Source organism: Crocodylus porosus, unplaced genomic scaffold (genome assembly GCF_001723895.1).
Source record: "Crocodylus porosus isolate Cpor-Errol unplaced genomic scaffold, CroPor_comp1, whole genome shotgun sequence".
NCBI classification, from domain to species: Eukaryota; Metazoa; Chordata; order Crocodylia; family Crocodylidae; genus Crocodylus; species Crocodylus porosus.
This window is the reverse complement of record NW_017728886.1, coordinates 21,742,287-21,763,248: the sequence shown is the minus strand read 5'-3', so window position 1 is coordinate 21,763,248 and position 20,962 is coordinate 21,742,287.

The window sequence follows — 20,962 nt, the reverse complement described above, 5'->3', positions numbered from 1 at the left end:
TCCTGCAAGGGCCCCACAGTACATTTCAGTGGTCTTCATGATTAAGTTTAAAACTGGGACCCACCGAACCAGGTCAATTATGGGGAAGAGTTCAGATGAAAAAGCAGTCCTCTACATTAGTGAGAGGCATGTGGAATTCATCTAGATACAGTTGGCCAGAACTTGGGCCCAGTCAGCTTGTACATAGCACAAGACAAGTGGGCACAAATAGGTGAGGATGCAACGGTATTATAAAGCTTTGCACTCTGTTGTCCTTATAGCAGTTTTTTTCAAGGCAAATCACCAAGATGAAAGTAGGATAAAGCACTTCTGTTAGACTATCTACAAAAAGAAATGCTTAATAGACATGCCTGCATATGCATATGTATATACATCAAGGGTAAGCACAACCAAACTCCTAGAATCAGAAATAGGAAACCTGGATTCCTAATTCTCAGAGAAATTGCCTAAATGCTAGGCAACAATTATGCTTCCTCTGACTTTGTCCCAATTAATCTAGAATTAGTTCCTGCAGAGTGGCCCAACTTCAACAGGAAGAATAGAAAATGTCCCACCTTCAGCCTATTCTGTAGCCTGGAGGGTTAAATATGGGTTTGAACCCCTTAAGGCAAATAAGGAAAGTGAACAGGAGTCTCCCACTTCATAACTGACTTCTACAGTGAGCAGGCTGCTATAAAAAAGGGGACATAAACATCTCCTCTGGCTGTGTTTAAAAGAAAAGAATTAGCCCTGCTTAGTTCATAAGAAAAAAAAGGTGGGGGGAGGGAGGAAATAAGTAGTGAGAAAGTTCAGGCTGTAAATCGCTCAGACAAAACTGCCACTCCAAAATTATAAGGCACCCGAGACTTACACCTATTCTTAATATTTCCCTGGCAGATAGCTCTAGGCAAAAAACCCACTCAGCAAACCCTGCTTAAGTTTTGTGTCCCATTCTGAGGAATGTAATTTTCTTCATACATTATAAAGGGCACTTAATACTGGGTTCTGGTTTCTGGTTCAGGGACTAGGCATCTACAAGTTAGACATTCGCTCACGTATGGGCTATCTTCACGAAGGAACTCTGGCATTTAAAACAGCATTTGCACTGATTATAGGTACCTCGGCTATGAGCTAGAAAATCCCTGTTCAGAGGGCACCTAATTCCAGTAGCATCTAAACTCAGTTGGTGCCTCCCTTCTGACCCAGAATTTTCCTGGATGACTGCTGCTCTGTCTTGTGCATGCCCAGTACTTCATCAGACTGATCAACCGGATGTCTAGTTCCCAGTTAAGTCCCCCTGGGATTTAGAGCCTACCCAGAGCAGAAGTCCCATGAAAGGCCTTGCTTTTGGGACTGGTTTTACAATTTACATTAAATAGTCATTAGATAAAAACAGAAATAACCTTGAGTCTTACTGAAATGTAGGGCTTGAGCCTTTCAAGGAGAATGCCTTAGCTGCTAAGATATAGATTCATGTTTTTCCTTCTGTTTTCTCTCTCTGATCCCATACATGTTTCATTCTTCACTGCAAATTTACCCAACTTCAGTAGAAGGGGTAGGGCATGACTCCATCAAACTGATAGCCTATATATAGCCTACAGCTTATATTAGACTATGGGGTTTCAGATACACACCTGTTTAGCGTTTCTTGGAGGGTAGTTTTCCTGCATTGCTCACCATTCACCATGTACCCACATGCCCTTCTGGGGCACCTAACTCTCCCCATGAACTGTTTAGAAACACTGTGGGCTTAACTTCTGGGTTTCAGATTCCTAGACTAGCAGTCTAAAATTCAGGTAGTGCAATACCAGAGGAATTTTTGTGTCTGGAAGGTATGCATGTGGGATGGGATTTCAGGTGGGAACTGTGCCAAATGTCTCACAAAAGACAGTGGGGGAGGAGGGGTGCTGAAAGCTGGAAAGCAACCCAGGGTGAGTACTGAGAAGTGAAGAGTCTTTCCTGACCCATCTTAGCCGCTGCTGCCACAGTGCAGTGTCCCCAGGGGCTGGCATTCTGGTTTCCCTCCATACTGGCACCTGGGGTGGGTGCCCCACTCACCCACTCCCAGGTCTGCTACTGTGTAGTCCCTAGCTAGTAGGTGCTTAAATCCTCTCCTTGTATTTCTTGTAAATTCTTTATAGGAGTCCCCAGTGACTCTCTCTCGAGACACAATCCTTGCTCTGTAGCGTCCCAGGGTGAAAGGATGCGTTAGGGAAAATAATTCTCATGACAAAACTCCATTTAAGTCTCAGTACTCAAAGGGAGGCTTCGTATAATAAAAAGAAGACCTCAAACAAGGTGAACTAACTGCTCCTGTTACTCTTCCCCCAAAGGACTCAGCAATATAATTTATAAAACTGAACCCAGCACCTCTGTAAACAGCCTTGTGCTCATCCAGAAACTTTTCCCCTGCTCCAGGGGAAAATTCAAACGTGAACTGAGAGAAGAAGCACTTTCCATGCCCAGAGCTTTGGCTCTGATTCCTGGAAGGTCACCATGTTTGCGACACTATCTTTTCTAAAGAAGTACAAGGTGGGGCAGCATTTCAAATGAGACCTGGCACAGTTTGAAAACTTACAGCAAGCTGGAGCTCTGACTGCAAGAAGTACCCCAGTTCTAACATGTTCACATTTTTGTGTATTTAAAGCCTGTGTGTGAAAGCCTTTTCCTGGCCCATAAACGTCCTTTGTCCTCAGGATCTCTTCACATGGTATCATTGTTCAATATATTTAATTAGTGCATTAGGAAACAATGTAGATGATCCTTGTGCCAAAAAAAAAAAAAGACAGAGATATTATACAGGCATTCAAACTGAAGCAATCTGGTATAAACAACACCTAACATTAGTCATTTTAGTCTCCTTATTTCTTTGCAGCTTTATTTTACACATGGATGGGGCTGGACTCCAAAATTAGGATCTGGGTATGGATTTAAAGCTTTTTAAAATTTTGGAACAGTGGTTGAATCCAGACTTCGCAGTATATCTCACAGTGGAGCTAGTGACAAGTCACGAGGGTTAGTTTTCAAGCACTTGAAGTTCATAAATGCTATAAGATTAATTTGACAGTGTTGTCTATAGCTAAGGGCATAGGCAGACAAGGTTTTTCATGTAAATGAGATATCTTTTATTAGATCAACTAAATAGTTCGAAAAATTGTTCTTTACAAGCTTTTGGGCACAAACACCCTTCTTTAGGCATGGTCTGCTGGTGTCTGTGCTCTCCTGTGTGGAATAGAAGCATAAGCCAACATTAAAATGCAGGTCTGTGAAAATGCAGATACTGAATTGTTGTTTCAAGTCTATCATCAGTTTATTAGTTTCTAGGGTCATGTTTGTGTTTTCAAGGACAAAAACAGTGAAAAAGCTACTAAATATCATGCCTCAGGGCTAAAGGTAATCTCTGTTACAGGGCAGGATGTGACCAGATGTTCGGGGATAGATCACCCCTATTTGTGTACTGTAGACTTCTTACACTTTCCTTGGAAGCACCTGGTACAAGCTGCACCCCGAGACAGGATGTGTGACTTGATGAAACTTGCATCTGAGCTCATACAACAATTCCTATGTTCCTTCCTGTTGGATCCCAACCTCCAGCAATATAGATTGTTCTGGGCTTAGGTAAACTTAGACCCTACAATTTGAAACACTACTGAAGTCATTTAAGAACTTAAATTCCATTGGCCTTAACTTTTGAAAAATGTATGCTAAATACACAAGATATAGATTCCAGCTGATTGGGGCTCCCAGCCTTAGAGGTGCATCAAAATCAAGGGTTCTGGCATGCTCCCAAGACTGGGAGCAGCAGTTGGCTGGTCAGTGCTCCCAGCTTCAGGGATATGTGAAGCCCTGGACTGGTTTGCTACTTGCCAGTTCAGGGGGAGACTAAGATCATGATCCTGGGCTTCCTCTCCACTGGTTGTGTGAGGCAATCGGGATCTGAGCCCCAATCCCGCAATTACAACTCCTACTGTGGACATGTAGCGTGCAGGAGATGAGATTGTTGGGCTCACAGATTATATCCCATTGCTCCTTTAACAGAACATCTTCCAGGAACCTAGATACAATCTAAACATACTTCTCCTATGAAAAGTCCTAACTTTACTATGATGCATTCACACTTAGCTCATGGTTTATGGCTTCAATGAGCAGATACTCACATTTAAGTGCAGTTAACTTGTTCTAACTGAAACACAGTGCTTACATTTTAACACATGATTTAGTCAGCTAAGCTATACAAATGCACAGATGCTTGTGCAATACTAAAGGCAAAAACTTACCACTTAATACTTGTATATACCTTAATTAAATATAAGTAAAGGTCAATTTATTCATGGCATTTAATACATATATATTGTGTCATTTGTATGTGACCTATACATCAATACAAGTCATATACACAACCAAAAAAGTCATAGAATTAACCTGAACACAAGCTGAAAGAGTGGAGGAGGAGGAGGAGAAGAAGAATTTGACCGGATTATGGACCCTAATCTTGTTCAAGTAAAAAGCAGTTACTTATTTTATTTTACAAAAGTCTTTAAAAAGAAGCTGGTATAACACTATACTATGAAACTTTAAAAAGATTGTGTTGGCAACATTAGAACATTGATAGCAGAAAACAAAAAATGCCTACCAGAGGGTCTCTCTGGACATGCAGGTAAAGATGTGATAGGATCTGATGTGCAATCCATACAATCTGCATGCAGGAAACATGATGTGGGATGAAGAATTAGATCCTAGCACACGTTACTGCCAGTCCATGGGGAGCCCAAGATTGTGATCTTAGGTTCCCCCTGCACTGGCAGGTAGCAAACTCCAGTGGCTGGGAGCCACCTTAGCTGACAGGGGTCCCAGCCAAGATCACACACCAGGTGTCCCCACAGCTGGGAAACTGTAGCTGATGTGGGCTTCTAGCTGCAGGGGCTCCACCAGCTGGGAGACTACAACTGATGAAATCTCCCACAGTTTATAATTTTGTGACTTATTCCTCCTCTTATCACAACAGTAATTGACTGAATGTATGGTGGTGTGATAACGTGATTAACTGGTTAATCATATCTTAAGTGTAACATGTAGATGGGGCCATAGTAAAAACAGCCACCCCCCAAATCTTGCAAGGTGAACTTCTTTAAATACCTATTAGAAACTGTTAAAGGAACATCAGAAGGAACAATCATTCATTTTCCTGAATTAGGTGTCCTCTAGATCTACTTCAATATGAGAAATTATTTCACTGTGAAAGCCTCTTAGCTGATTTATAAATCTTTTTAAAAGTTGGATTTATTGTTTGATCTGCACTTGAGCAGGGAATACTAGAAACATCTGTATTTTTTCTTCTATCTTGAAATTACTTTACCATATAATTAATTTTACTAAAGCAAGAAACAATCAAATTATCTCAAGATATAAGTCAGCTTTTCTCCTGGACTTCCAGTATCTGTCCTTGTGTGTTGTTTTTATAAAGGATTACTAATAGTTTGTGGGGGTTTGCACAAACTGGAGCACATAATAGTAAATTGTTACAACTCAGATTTTGTTTAACTAATACAACAGTAGGAAGTTTTCAGAATCATTTTATGGCATTTTCAGGAGATGCCCCACTTAAAATGGGGCTGAATCTTCAGCATGGAAATACTATTATTACATGGTGAGTTTAAGGCAGGAAATCTAGGTTAACATTCTTATTCCTGTCAGCCACAAAGTTTGGGTTAGTTACCATGATTTAGGTTTAAGTCTAGGAATTCAGTCCTTGGTTTGGATCCAGATTTCTCCGCTGCTCTAAAAATAAATTTGTGGGTATTAGAAATTCGGATTTGAGTTCAAATTATCATTTAATAAAGTATAATAAATTCAGAGAAGTTCAAGTTACAAGAGAGGAATAGGTGTTGAAATGTCACATGATGCATATATGCTAGTTTGGATTTGAGGCTGAGTGCAGCTATTAAATTATCCCTATTAAATTATTATCCCTTTGGATAATGAAGAGGAAAAAAGGGATTCTGTATTTTAAGCTGTAAAATCATAGGAACATAGGAAAGTAGGGATGGAAGGGATCTCACAAAGTCACCTAGTCCAGCCTCCTGCCCAAGACAGGATTATCTGTGACTAAACCATAAATCAATTGTCTATCTAAAATTCTCTTGAAAATTTCCAGGGGTGGCAATTCCACATTTTCTCGAGGTAGCCTGGTGCAATGCTTAACCATATTCATAGTCGTAAGTTCTGTCTACACGAGATGCTATCTGTATAGTAGTATAATAACACTGCACAGTAGTGTGCTGGGTAAAACCCATGCCAATATGCTCCTGCACAGTGGTATGAGGCTACTGCACAGTTAACATCTGTAAAAACCCATGTGCCAGAGCTCCTGCACAGTAGCGCATTGATTGTGCATTGATTTAGTACTTGGTTATCCAAGTATTAAACAATGTGTAGTAATTATGGCGCGTTAATTGAACATGTAGACGGACCCAGAAAGTTCTTCTTATTCTCCAACCTAAATTTCTTCTGCTGCAGTTTGAGGCCTTTATTCCTAGTTCTGTCTCATATACAACAGAGGAAAGTCTATTTCCCTCCTCTTTGTAATTGCCCTTCAGGTATTTGATGACTGAGGGTCTCATTAATTCTGACAGGGAACTCACTGAGTTGGTTTATGAGTTCATTCTTGATAGCAAAACCAACTCTATGAAGCCAGCATTCTCCTTCCTGTTTACCCTTCCAGAAGAAGGTATAGCTGCATCCATGTTCTTGGAGCTGCCCATCTCACGCTCGCCAGGGCTCGCTCAGTACAGCAATGTCAGTGTTGTGTTGTTTGACTTCTTCAGACACAATTGCAGTATGGAGCTCTGGGCATTGACTGTTAGGATTATCCTGATGTTCCAGGTCCCAAAACTGATTGTGTTTCTTTGTTGACTTTGACTATAGCAAAGATGATCCTCATTTCTAGACAGAAAGAAGGTAGACAGGCTATGTTTAGGTCACCTTTTCTAGCCTGTTCCTTATGTGGAGTGAGCAGAGCAGTGCCTGAAGAGGGATGCTCAGTCACAGTTACAGCTGCCAAATCACATTCCTGCCTTGTCCAAGTGCTATACTATCTCCTTTTAACAGCTGCCTTCATGCCAGTTAATGACTAGGAGGTCCCAGACCTCGCAATCCTGCTCCCATCATCACTGGCTGGTCACCAGAGCACTTGAAAAATGTTTTGGAAAGCTGTTTTCATGGAAGATGCCTGTGCATGATTTCTTTTACAGAGAAGCTGCTGTACATTGACTTTCACATGATTCTTAACAGAATAGGACCTTGATCTAATAGCAAAGAGGCCAAGACAATTGGAGATCTTATTGCACTGCATCTTCACAGTCATTGATTGTCTAGCATCTTCTACCTTCTCCACTGCTGAGGACTTGTAGACTCATGGCTGGGCAGACTTATTATAGTGGTGGCCTGTACCTGCCATGTCACAATATTGTTAAAGGATATATGTGGCTTTTCAGGAGGCTTGACTGCAGATGTATAGGCTTTTTGCAATTGACCTAAGAAAAAAGTTACAATTGCTGAATAGGTGGCTAAATTAAGAAATTAGCAGAGCTTTGGAAATTATAACATTTAAATGACAGATTAGGGGTTTGGTTAGCGTGCGGTAGGCAAAATGGAAGAACTGAAATCCTGTTATTTAATGAGGCCATCTTGATCCTTAAATGTACACTAAGAAGTGCCATTTTAGTGGGGATGATCAATGCACATTCCAGAGAGCTACAACAGCAACTTGAAATCTGTGAAACAAGTTAACTAAAGATTAGCAGAAATAACAAGGTAGAGAACACTCAACAACTGTGTTTTTGTTGTGGGAAGTAGTCTCAGTACTAACAGTTTTTCGTTCAATGCCAAACCTTGGCAGGACGTACATGGCATCACACTGCTCTCAAAGCAGCATCAGTGAGGTGCAAAGGCAGAGTAGAGCCCAGTCTGCAGTCACAGCCCTCCCTCGCCCCACACACAGATTTGGGGAACACATTCCCCCCCCCATGGTGTACATAACAGCAGAACACCCCTCCCCCCCAGCCCTGCTCTTTGCTGGGCTCTGATTGGCCCATAACCTAACCCAGCTGGGCCCCATTCAACCCTGCCCCACTCCCTGCAGCACTGGGGAGGTCTCAATCTGTCCCCCCATCCCAGCCCCTTCCACTTCACAAAGAAAGTAGACTGAAACTTGCCTGCCATGCTACGCAGCTACACACCAGGACTGAGATCCTGGCTAGCTGCAGTCCTGGCTGCATATCTGAGTGTATGCGCCCCTCCCCCACCACTGCAGCAGCTGGAGTCTGCAGCCAGGGTGCCCTGGGGTCCTACCTGCTGCCCTGTGTTTGTGGGGGGGTGGGGGAGGGGTAAGAGGGGATGAGCCTCTTCCAGGTTTGCATGCACAGAGCTATCCAGGAAATAGAAGATTGGGTAGGACCAGCCCATAGCAAAGTGTAACATGTCTAAAGGGTAAGTGTGAACTCCAGCTGAAAACAAACAATATGATATTTTTCAAGATAATATTAGGTTCTTAAAAAACATGATAGCAAAGTTGTGGTCAAAAGCACCAATTCCTGAATGTCATGTATTTGTATGGTACCTTTTAGAATATAGCCAAAGGTATTACAGGGTCATTATCTGGTATGCATGGAGCCTATTACCATTTTAAAAGAATAGGACTGTCCAGACACATTGCATTTGCAAGCTTACAGTTAACCTAGGATTGCATGTGGATCAGTATCATTGTCCTAAAAGAGGGAAGCTGCTTCATGACTGGTAATAATAGTTTATCTTAGATTGATCCAGCTCAAGCCTATCTGAAAATTAATATTGAAGAAAGGGGTAAGAAGTACTTCAGAATATCATACAAAATCTAATTTATGTACAATTTTGAGTTTGAAATTGTACCTCCATCTGCTCTGTGGCATGAAGACTTGGACGAAGTATTATATGGATAATATTTTGCTGGTAGAAACTAGTGAACAAGAACATCATGAAAATCCCTCTTAGGTATGGTTTTAAATTAAACAATATAAGGATTAATATTTCAAACAATCATTTGCATATTCATTAAGAAGAAGAAATAAAAGCTTTCTTTAAAGCATCTGAACTGAAAAAGCTCATTTCGGGGGGGGGGGGCTGTATTAACATAGGTTCTTATCTAAAATAAGAACAGCACTACATCCCCATAAATATATTGTTTTGCAGTGGACAGAAATGATGTTGGTTTACATGTTGTGTGAAGATTTTGGATGAAGCTGTGAATCTCATATCATTTGAAAGGTTTTATATGTGTCTTTGCTTATAAAATTAGCTTGTGATGTGAGGTCTGCTGCCTTTGCTTATAGAGCTCTTATATTTACAGTCAGGTACTATGTCCAAAGTGAAAAACTTAAGGTTTCAAGTTGATGGAAAAAATCTTTTTCTTTCATATTGAAAGCCCCAAATTTGTAATTTTCTTCACAAAGTAGAAATTTTGATTAATTCTGATTTAGATGGACTGAAATATAGTATTTCTAAAATGAAATAGTCTACCCAGACTCTACAGAGGCCCAGTGAAATTGACACGTAATGTCATATTTACAACTTGTCTAAGATAAAGTACAGACAATCAAAAAGCCCCAGGTCGATCAATGTAATCTTTGCAGGTTAGTCTCAGCAGCCTGGATTGAACCGATGAGTAAGTGAACAGGCATTCACTTTTGATTCCAGAAATGCAGCCACATATCTGCAGTGGGCCAGGCCAGAAGCCAGGGGGTACTGGAGCACACCTCCCTGCTAGGCTGCAGCAGACAGATTGGGCCAAAGCTAGCTCACCCACCCTGTGAGGAAGGGTTTGCAGGGGAGGTACAAAGTATCCTGGGATACTGTGAATTAACTTGAATCTGGAGGGGTTCTGAGACAGAAGTTCAATAAACTGATTTAACCTAAATCAGTTAAGTCGGATAATACATATAGATCCAGATTTATCTTAAACTGGTTTCAGCCATTTTGAGTGTGGTTTATGTGCATTGAACTTCTGTTGTGTTACAGATTTGAACCAGTTTCCAATCACTAATAGTGGTTTATGGGTAATTTCTGTCCGTAGCCTAAATGTCTGTTTCACAGAGCTGCAATGGGGCTCTTAGGATCTGTAGCTCCCAGGCAGGTCTGCCATGCATTGATCAGGAGCCAGACTCTTGGAACCCATGACAGGACTTCCAGGTTCTGAAGTCTACTTTTCTAGCTGAGATTTTGGAAAAATTGTTGTTCCCTAGCTGGAGGCCTTGGGCTTCTCAGAGGTCCCAGGCTACCTGATGTGAAGCCAGGAGCCAATTCCTTTTTAAATTCAGGGATCCTAGGGTTTTAAGGAATCCACCCCTAGGTTAGATAGCTTGAAAGGTCTAGTATGGATCTCATTTCTGGATATACAGACCTTAGAATGCCAGGGACCCTGGCCCCATTGGCAATGTGTAGGGGGTGCATGTGGGTGCACGTGCACCCCCTGAGATTGATGGTGCATCCCCTGAGATTGGCCACTGCTGATGTTGCCAGTGGCACCTGTGGGCGGTCGCTGCTCAGCACCTGCAGGAGGTTGCCAATTGCTGTTCGGTGCTTGCCACCCTTCCCCCTCACCACTGACATGGTTATGGCTGCCTGTGGGAGCTCTCCACTTGGCCCACCCCCACCACTGACACCACCACAGCCTCCTGCGGAAGCTCCCCTCCTCACCACCACTCCACCACCGCCACCGCCACCAACACCTGCAGGCAGTTGCCATGCCCCCCAGCCTTGGGAGGCACACAACATTCATACTTGGTCCTGGGGAAATCCATCTGGTAGGTCTGATCCAGAGTCAGAGGACTCTGGAAACTTTGGGGCCTACAGCCTGGGGTGTATTTATGGAATGTTCCAAAGCAAATTTATACAGCTTGAGCTTCCAAAGTTTGCAGCTCCAAGGAAGAACATCTATGTGGATTGTTCCAGTGCCAAAAGAACAGTCCTTCCAATGTTTGTAGTTTGGGAACAACCCAGAATTAGACTAATGGCTTTCAGGGTTCACAACTCAGAGGCAGTGTCCCTGGATTTTGGAAGGACTGGGTCTCCAGTATTGGTGTCGTCCTCCAAAACTCCAAGCAGGGTTCCATTATAATCCTGGCTTGACTTCAGCAAAAGTTTATCAAATGTAAAATGACTGAACAAAACATTCAAATTCAACAATATTTTCCATCACATTTTTTTTTTCTGGAAAATTTCTTCCCAAATCTAGTTTGGAATTTAGTCTTGGTAGTTCAAAAGTTTCACCTTTATCTGCATGTGATAAATATATGGTTGTCAGAGATCACCAGCTACTAAGCATAATTTTTTAAAGTTTAAAGTAATGGGTGGCAGCAGTGTCCAGAACCTAAAAAATACTCTCAGGCATTCACTGCTATCATATTGAGTTCAAAAGTACTAAACACCAAGCAACTACAGATGGCTTGTCATACTTACCTTTGGAAGTAGCAATTAAGAGTACTGAAGTAGAACCAAAAACAGCTAATATATTTTACATGGTATAGACTCAACCACCTCCACTGTCAAATACCACAGTACAAAATAAAATTGTGCTCACAAATACCTGTTTTCACCTTTCTTTGCTCAGAAAGCATTAAGACTATATATCAGTAAGACAATATTAGTCACAAAAAGCAAGGGATCTGAGTATATCAGCAGACTAACAATTGTCAAAGTTTTTAAAGGGATCATGGAAATAGGAAGTTTTAAGGAGCATTTGAAGAAGAATATTGAGTTAGTTTTGTGGATGTTTATGGGGATCTGTTCCCAAGTGTGACAGGCTGATTGGGAGAAAGCATGAAGCATCTTGTTTGGAAATTTGTTGGGTAGATAGTGTAGGCTAGTGTTACAGATCTATCGGAGGCAGTAGGTTACTTCTTAATACTGAATGAAAGAAAATCATTAGGATGCGGATAAATTTGTAAAGACCCTGGAAAGTGCTGGTCTGGTCCAGCAGCATGGTAGGGCTAAAATAACAGATTCAGTGAGAATTAGTTTAACAGAATGTTGCCCTGTGGGGTCAGACCAACTCTCAGGATCTCAATACTGCACTGTGAAACAGGAAGTTTGACACAACTGCACATATACAAACTCACAAATCAATTAGGTTCATATATACACACACTACCAACTCAGGCACATACACATCCAAACCAGCCTAGGCATATGCATACCTATCACCAATTCGAGCACATACACTATACACCCCAAAAGTTAGACAAAAATCAATTGTCCATACCCACACACTCAATACGCATACACAGATCACTAATTAGTATATAATGTACACAATGAAATATATATATATATATATATATATATGCACACGCATATATACACATACAACCCACCTACACATAGACACAGGTAAGTTCCTGACTTGAAAGGTACAGTGTGTATGTGTGTGCTTGGTGTACCTGGGATACTTGGGGGAAGGTTAAGGTGAGAGAGAGAGAGCTAGTGTAGGGAGTGAAAATTGCCAGAACTGGGATTAGAACTGGTGGACTAGAGAGAAGCTCTGAGTCTTGGAGTTACTTAAGGGAGACTGGGGCTGGAAACTGAGGCAGACAGCTGAGATATTGGGGTACAGGCAGATAAGTGGTGGCAAGGAGGAAACAGTCAGGAAATAGACAAAAACCCAACTCGGGATTTCAAAATAAAAGGTTTATTAAGCAGACAACACACTACACAACCCCATGAAGTTATTGGTTCCCACACAAACACACATATACACACACACACAAGTACTCACAGTGGCAGCAGGAGAAAAAGACTCAGTGGAAGGGTTGGAGTCCAGGTAGGGAAGAGAAACAGTTGAAGTTCTTGGTTGAAGAGGGGGTAGGGGGTGATAGCTACCTATCCAGGCTGGAAAGGGATCCTTGTCCAGTAGGTGATGTCCAGAGGAGGGTCACTGGCAGGGCCTCTGGGTGGATAAGTGGTGTGGCATGGTGCTCGTCCAGACGGAGATGTCGTCCCAAAGAGCCAGTCTTCGCTGCCCCTTTTATGGGGCAGACTACCTCTGATCTCCTTTGGGGAGGGCTTGTCCAGGCCATGTCAGTCCTTTTTCAGAGGGTTCCAGATGTTTTTACTGAGCATGTGCAGCTTGGCACAATGGTGGGTTGCCTCATCTTTTGTTTCTTGAATGCTGAGGGTGGTTCCAAGGGCTGGGTCATTGGTCCAGGTATTGGTGTTGATGGTTTGGTCATTCAGAGGGAGCTATTTTTAGACCTACTGCCATTGTCTCCCAAGCATCCTCATTCATCCCCATTCATTCATTATGGAACCAAGTTACATAAGAGGGGTAGGTGTGAGTCATAGGTTACACAAGCGGGCATGGGGATAAGATGGAGGCTTGACCATACAAGATGGAAACTTGACATGACTTATGCTAGCTTACATATATAGGCCTAAAACAGTAATCACACAATATAAAAGCAATAACAAAAAATCAATACAAACAATAATTATCACTTATAAAACAGTGGATATCTATATAAAAATAGCAGGGTACTTATTTGCAAAGAGGGGAGAGAAAAATAAAACTTACTACCTAAAATAAAACATTAAAGCTTATCCTATATCTTAGCTTATTTATACATATCTATAGGGAATAGAGAGGGAGAGACAAAGTCAGAAAAGGTTGGGGAAGGGGAGGAATGCATTTTAAAAGAAAAAAAAGAAAAACTGGGGTGTTTGCTACAAAAGGATATAGAAGGAGGAAGATGTAGGATTCCACTTGCTGGTGGAATGGGGAGTTTGAGTTGTAAAGGAAAACAAGAACCAAAGAGTTTTAAGGACAGAGACCTGAAACGGGGTGAATTCAGATACACTTCCAATGCTGATTCTAAGGTTCATATAATATAGCTGCTAAAGAGAAGACAAACACAATTAACATGTTAAACAGAGTCACATTTTTCAGCTTACTATCACTAGTCTGTTTTGAAAGTCATTGCTTATTAACTACTCCCCCCCATTATACTGACTTGATAGCTGATCTGGTATCTCTAGATGATTTAACAGGACTCAATGGGTATGTCTACACATGATGCTACATTGCTGTAGCAACGCGCTATGGTGATGTAGCATCCATGGGCAAAAAATGTGATGCCGTCACTTCATAGTTGTATCAATGCACTTCCTCATTATAGTGTGTTCCTACAGTGATATAGTGGCTAAAAAAACCCTGTGCTGCTGGCACAGCACAATATGGGATGTTACTACGCTGTCATTTAGTACTTTGAAAAGGAAGTAAATGATGGTGCAGTAATCATAGCACCATAGGGGCATGTGTAGATGAGCCCAGTTTGTCTGGAACATTCATATATTCATATTGATGAAAATATCAAAAGGTCAGTGACACAGAACAAAAATATTGAGCTTTCTATATATGATGTCCAGACCTTTATGTGTGTGTGTATTTCTCTTATTAAAGCCCTTTACTGACATTAATTAATGATTATATAATTGCTTTAAGTTTTTTATAAATGTTTTACATATGAATAAACTAAGGTAGATGTATCTTAATGCTGAATAGTCAGTGGGTGCGTCTACACAATCATTAATGTGTCCTAATTGCTGCACTTTTATTGCAGTATTTGTTTAATGAAGTACTAATTAAATGTGCAGGAACTAGAGTTAACTGCCACACTACTGTGCAGTATTATTAGGGTAATACACAGTAAGCGTCTTGTGTAGACATGCCCAGTCAGTATCAGAAGCAGAAATAGAGCACTTTGATACTTAAGGCTTCTTCTCTGTAAACCACAAATCCAGGATTTATCCAAGGGATTGATGGAAAGAGTCCCACCTATTCCAAAAGGCTTTGAAGCAGGAAACCATAAAAATCATGCAAGAGCCTTGGAGGTCGATTGTGCATCAAAAGTATTCAAAGTTTGTCTAATCCAAATGACCGATCACCCTCATATGGTTACAGCATACTGGTTTCTGAGGCCAACGGTACACAGAAGGGACATGTGGCTAGTATAAGATTCAGGTGCCTTTGACTACTGAGCCTGAATTATGAGGTTTCCATTTATAGCAGATGATGGGAGAGGAAGGGGAGGTGGGGCTGGGGGGAGGAACACAAATCCAAAGCAAGACTTAGCTTCATCCCTTTGAAGCCCAAGCAAGAAGAATAAGCCCTTTGCTATCACATCCAAGCTATCTAGTAGAAGCTAATAAAAACAAATACTCCATTCTTGGCAGCTTTCACAGAGATTTCTTATAATCAGAATGGAGTGTATAACAGGCAACAGCTGAAAAACATTTTAAATGAACCCACTGTATGCTCATTTGACGAGCCTTTTGAAAATTTTGATAGGGTTTCACTGATTCATTGAGTTTAAGACAAGACAGAATCACTAGATCACCTAATGCAACCTCTTGTATAACAGGCAAGATGGTTTGTTTATCAGTAGATTAGGAGCTGTAGTCATGGAACAATACTCCAGTGTGGTATATGCTATATAGAAAGAAAAGATATGGCCTCTGTCCTAGAATGTTCATCATCTAAATATATTAACAAAAAATAACAGATGGATAGGAGAGTACACAGAAATTAAGGAAATATTGGTCAAGATAGTAGGTAGTAACCACAGGGTAGCAGCAGCAAGCTATTACACATTTTCTGTAGGAATTGCAGTAGAGGAGAGCTTTTAGGAAGGACTGAAGGTGGATAATGAGGTAGAATGGGAGGTGTTTATAGGGAGGTGCTCCCAAATAGGAGGAGAATCATGGGGGGAAAGGATGGAAGCATTTCCATCTCTGAAAATATACAAGTGTGTGGCTAAGGCTGGAATCATTATTTCTGTCTTGAGCCCACCCTGAATGCACCAACTCCTGTAAATTGGAGATAATATACAAACAATCCACTCCACCAAATACAATACAGTGAAGATGGAGTATTTGATAGTAATTACATGACAAGTAAAGTATCAATACTTTCCTCATTATAGTTACCTCTATTTTGAGTGAGATGAAAACATAATAGCCTCTGCAGAAATGTTGTTGAATCGCAATTATTTCATCTTTCTTTCCAAAATGAAAGCTTACATCTCATTATTCCATAAGATGAACAGAGAGAAATAGTATGATAGGCAGAATTATTGCACATGCATGAATAAAACCTTTCCAAGTATAATATGAGCTGACACATTGATAGGATGCCAACTGGCTCCATCATACAGAGATATTGCTGCCGTTAGTGTCTGTTTCTTCAGACTACAAACTGAGGCTCCAAAAAATCTAAAGGTTTCTTAACTGCTCAAGTCATTGACACAATATAGTGGTCTCCAAGTGGTCTTTTGGATTCTATTATGCTCTATTGTGTCAGTGATCCATGAATAGGAATAGGAAAAGAATGCTTTGTGGAAATCATTTGGGGGTATTCTAATGGCTTGTTAGGATCTCATACAATTGCAATAACAGATTTTTTATTTCCCTTTTGAGAACAAGAACATATTAAAAGAACCTTTTAAATGTAACCACTAAAGGAAAATACATTTTAAAATTTCTCTGTATGTTATCTACTCTGAAGTGAATCCATATCATTCTGTTCTCAGACACCTCCATCACCCACTCTCCTTTTATTTTAGGGAAAAAACTTCAAAACAGTGTTTATTGTTTACCCTTTACAGATCCACTGTGGCTTCACAGGGGTTTTCTTCTGCGTTAGCATCTCGCTCATCTAACATTGGCCTCCCTTCTACTCACAATTCTTGCACTTTCAGATCCAAATCAGAAGGTCAATGGAAGCTTTGCCATTAGTCTATTTACCATGGACACAGTATTAATTCTCCTCGACACTGCCTTCCAATTGGTGAAACCTTCCTGTATGTCTGCTTCATGGCACTGTCCTAGCACAAAGTGAAGCTACCTGTATCAGCAGACTGATGAAACATTTCCTCTGTTTCATTAAAGGTTTTATAGTCTCTCTCCGTCTGCTATTTTATCATATTCCAGAGGACTTTTTTGAATGTAGGACTTTTGAATATAACATGTATGAATTAAGATACATAAAATGAAGTTGCTCTATTATTATATTCCACTCCCCTCCACCCCCGCCTTATACATTAAAAGCAATGGGAATTCTGTATGTCACTATAGAAGGTTCTACAAATGTGAACAGATAATCACAAAAAGGAACCTTATAAGAAGTGTAAACTTGGACAGATAACTAGGAAAGAATATAAGAGCATTGGCTCAGGCAGGGAGGGATGGAGTCAGGAAGGCCAAAGTGCAATTCGAGTTGCAGCTAGCAAGGTTGTTAAGGGTAAGAAGAAGGGTTTGTACAAGTGTGTGGGTAGCAAGAGGAAGATCAGGGAAAGTGTGGGCCCCTGACTGAAAGGGGGAAGCAACATTGTGACAGAGGATGCAGAAAAGGCTGAAGTGCTCAATGCCTTTTTTGCCTCAGTCTGCACAGGCAAGTTCAGCTCCCAGACTACTGCACCAGGCAGCACAGTTTAGGGAGGAAGGGAGCAGCCTTCAGTGCTGAAAGAACAGGTTAGGGACTACTTAGAAAACCTGGACATATACAAGTTCATGGGGCAGAATGGGATGCACCCAAGGGTGCTGAGGGAATTGGGTGAAGTGAATGCATTGGCCATTGTCTTTGAAAACTCATGGCAATTGGGAGAGGTCCCAGATGATTGGAAAAGGGCAAACATAGTGCCCATATTTAAGAAAGGGAAAAAGGAGGATCCAGGGAATTACAGAGCAGTCAGCCTCACCTCAGTCCCTCGAAACGTCATAGAACAGATCCTCATGGAATCCATTTCTAAGCACTTGGAGGAGAAGAAGGTGATTAGGCACAGTACAGGCTGGGGGCTGACTGGCTGGGCAGCAGCTCTGCAGAAAAGGACCTGGGGGTTACAGTGGACAATAAGATGGATATGAGCCAGCAGTATGTCCCTGTTGCCAAGAAAGTGAACAGCATACTAGGCTGCATTGGTAGGTGTGTTCCCTGACTAGATCCTCCCTGACACTTGGCCTACATGCGCCTCCCCTGGGGCCTGAGGGGGTCCAAGTAGGGGGCTGATCTGGTCCCTGCTCAGGAAAATGGAGGCAAAGAAGTCGTTAAATAGGTTAGCTTTGTCATCTGGTGTGACGACCAAATTTCCTAGCGTGTCTTGCAGGGCTGCCATGTTACCCGGAACCTTCTTTTTGACCCCTATATATTTAAAAAAAGACTTCTTGATGTCCTTGATCTGGGAAACTAGTCCCAGTTCCATCTCTGCCTTGGCCTGCCTTGGCCACCCTGCATCACAGAGCAACCATAGTATAGTTTTCCCTGGTGATGGCCCCTCACTTCCATTGAGTGTACACCTCCCTTTTAGCTAGAAGACATTCCCAGATGCTTTTGGTGAGCCATGGGGGCTTTTGTGCCCTCCTGCTCCCTTTGATCCATGTTGGAATTACCTCCCTTTGGGCTTGGAGGATCATCTCCTTAAGGAGCAACCACTCTTGTTGGACACCTTGCTCCCCTCCCCTCCAGGACCTCAGTGCTTCCCCGACTATTCTCCTTAGCTCATTGAAGTCCACCCTCCTGAAATCCAGGGCTGCTGTCTTGCTGTGGGCCTTTGCCACCTTGCGCTAGATGGTGAATTCCAGCAGGTGATGATCACTGTCACCCAGGTGGTTGAGCACCTGCAGCCCCCTCACCAGGTCGTTACCCGTGGCCAGCACCAGGTCCAACAAGGCATCTCCCCTATTGGGGCTGTGCACCTCCTGGGTTAGATGGAGGTCCTGCATTTGGGCTAGGAACCTACGTGAGCAATCAGACCTGGCTGATTGCTCTTCCCAGCAGATGTTTGGAAAGTTCAGGTCACCCATGATGACCACATCCTTTGACCTAACTACCTCTGTGAGCTGACTTAAGAATTCCTGGTTTAGCTTTTCCCCTTGGTTGGGTGGTATGCAGTAGACCCCCACTGTTAAGTCTCTTTCCTCTCAACTTCCTTATATTCTAACCCAGGAAGTTACACTTAAGATGTGATTAAACAGTTAATTACATCTCAAGTAGTTATCTGTCTACACATTAGTGTAATTAATGGCGTGAAAAAAAAAAAGGAATAAACCACAAACATGTAATAGCTTTATGGCTTATTCCTATCTTGCCATTAATTGAATTTGTGGGATTATAATCCTTGGTTTCCCTGTACCAGCAATATGTCATGATGGGATCTGATGCTCGGCTGCAGGATAGGACCCAGAGAGTCATAGCGAACAGATTTGTGTCATCCTGGTGAGAAGTGGGAAGCGGTGTCTCACAGGGGTTTGTGCTCAATCCAGTACTTTTCAACACCTTTATTAATGATTTGGATGTGGGGGTGAAGAGCTTACTGGCCAAGTTCAAGGATGACACCAAGTGATGGGGGAGTTTGAAGATAGGATGCAGATGCAGGTATACCTAGATGGGCTGGCAAGTTGGTCAGGTCAGAACCAGATGAGGTTTAACATAAAGAAATATAAACTTCTCCACCTGGGGAAGAACAATCCCTTGCACACCTACAGGCTTGGCAACGACAATCTGACCAACACTATGAATGAAAGAGACCTGGGGGTAATAACTGACCTCAGTATGAATATGAGCTGAAAGTGTGACCCTGTAGCAAGCAGGGCAAATAATACTCTGGTATGCATCAATGAATGTATCTCCAACAAAACCAAGGAAGTGATTCTTCTGCTGTATTCAGCGTTGGTGAGACTGCAGCTGGAGTACTGTGTCCACACTGGGCACCACACTTCAACAAGGATGTGGAAAATCTCAAGAGAGTCCAGAGAAGGGCCACCTTTATGATCAGAAACTTGCACAGCAAGCCATACGAGGTAAGGCTGAGGGACCTGGAACTCTTGAACCTGAAAAAGAGAAGGCTGAGAGGGGACTTGGCATCTTACCACTACATCAGGGGAGTACATCAAAAGCTTGGTGAACAACTGTTCACCATGGCACACTTAGAGAAAACCAGGAGTAGTAGTAACAAACACCTGGAAGACTATTTCAGGCTCAACATTAGGAAAAAGTCTCAACTGCTAGGGTGTCCAAACTGTGGAATAAGCTCCTGCCAGAGGTGGTGCAATCACTTACCCTGGAGATCTTCAAGAGGAGACTGGACGGTCACCTTGCTGGGGTCATTTGACCCCAGCTGCCTTTCCTGCTTGGTGCAGGGAGATGGACCTGATGATCTTATGAGGTCCCTTCCAGCCTCACAATCTATGAATCTAGTGGCATGAGCTTTTTTTAACATGCAGCTAATTCAATTTGATGATTGTTGGAATTATGGATCCGATGGAAAGACAACTAAAGTCATCAAGAATATTTCTATTGACTTCAGTTGATTTTAGATTGGGTAGTACTATGAAGTACATATCACTAGCAATATGTAAAATGACATACTTCGATCACATTTTGTACTGGGAGGGCTACTTTAGCATAATGTGATAAGATTAAACTTCTTTGCCAGTCTTTCTTAGTCTGCGCAATCAACTCAATAGTGTTGAATAATTGTTTTAGTTCATTAGAGCATTTATTGAACTCAGACATCTATTCAAGCCAGCAGAGTATTGAATATAAAGCTAGGGAAAAGTTCTTAGAGCTTAAATGCATCCTGAAATATTCATTTCCAACAGGAAAAAGACTATTTTTTAATACGTATATATATAAAATTTAATTGCATGACCCAGACTAATGAAAATAAGGTGGCTGCCATTTAAAATATGTAGTAATGGCCAAAACTTGCTGCTGTGTGAGAACTCTCTGATAACTTGCCTAAAATTAAGTAGTTATGATTTAGTGTCCAGGGGAGAGACTTTACAAAGCTATCAGCAAGAATAGCATTAATTTGGACTCTTGCTGGAAGGGGGGACCTTGTGGCCTGCTACAAACTGGTCAGGGGGGATCAGCAGGTATTGGGGGAGTCCCTGTTCCCCCGTG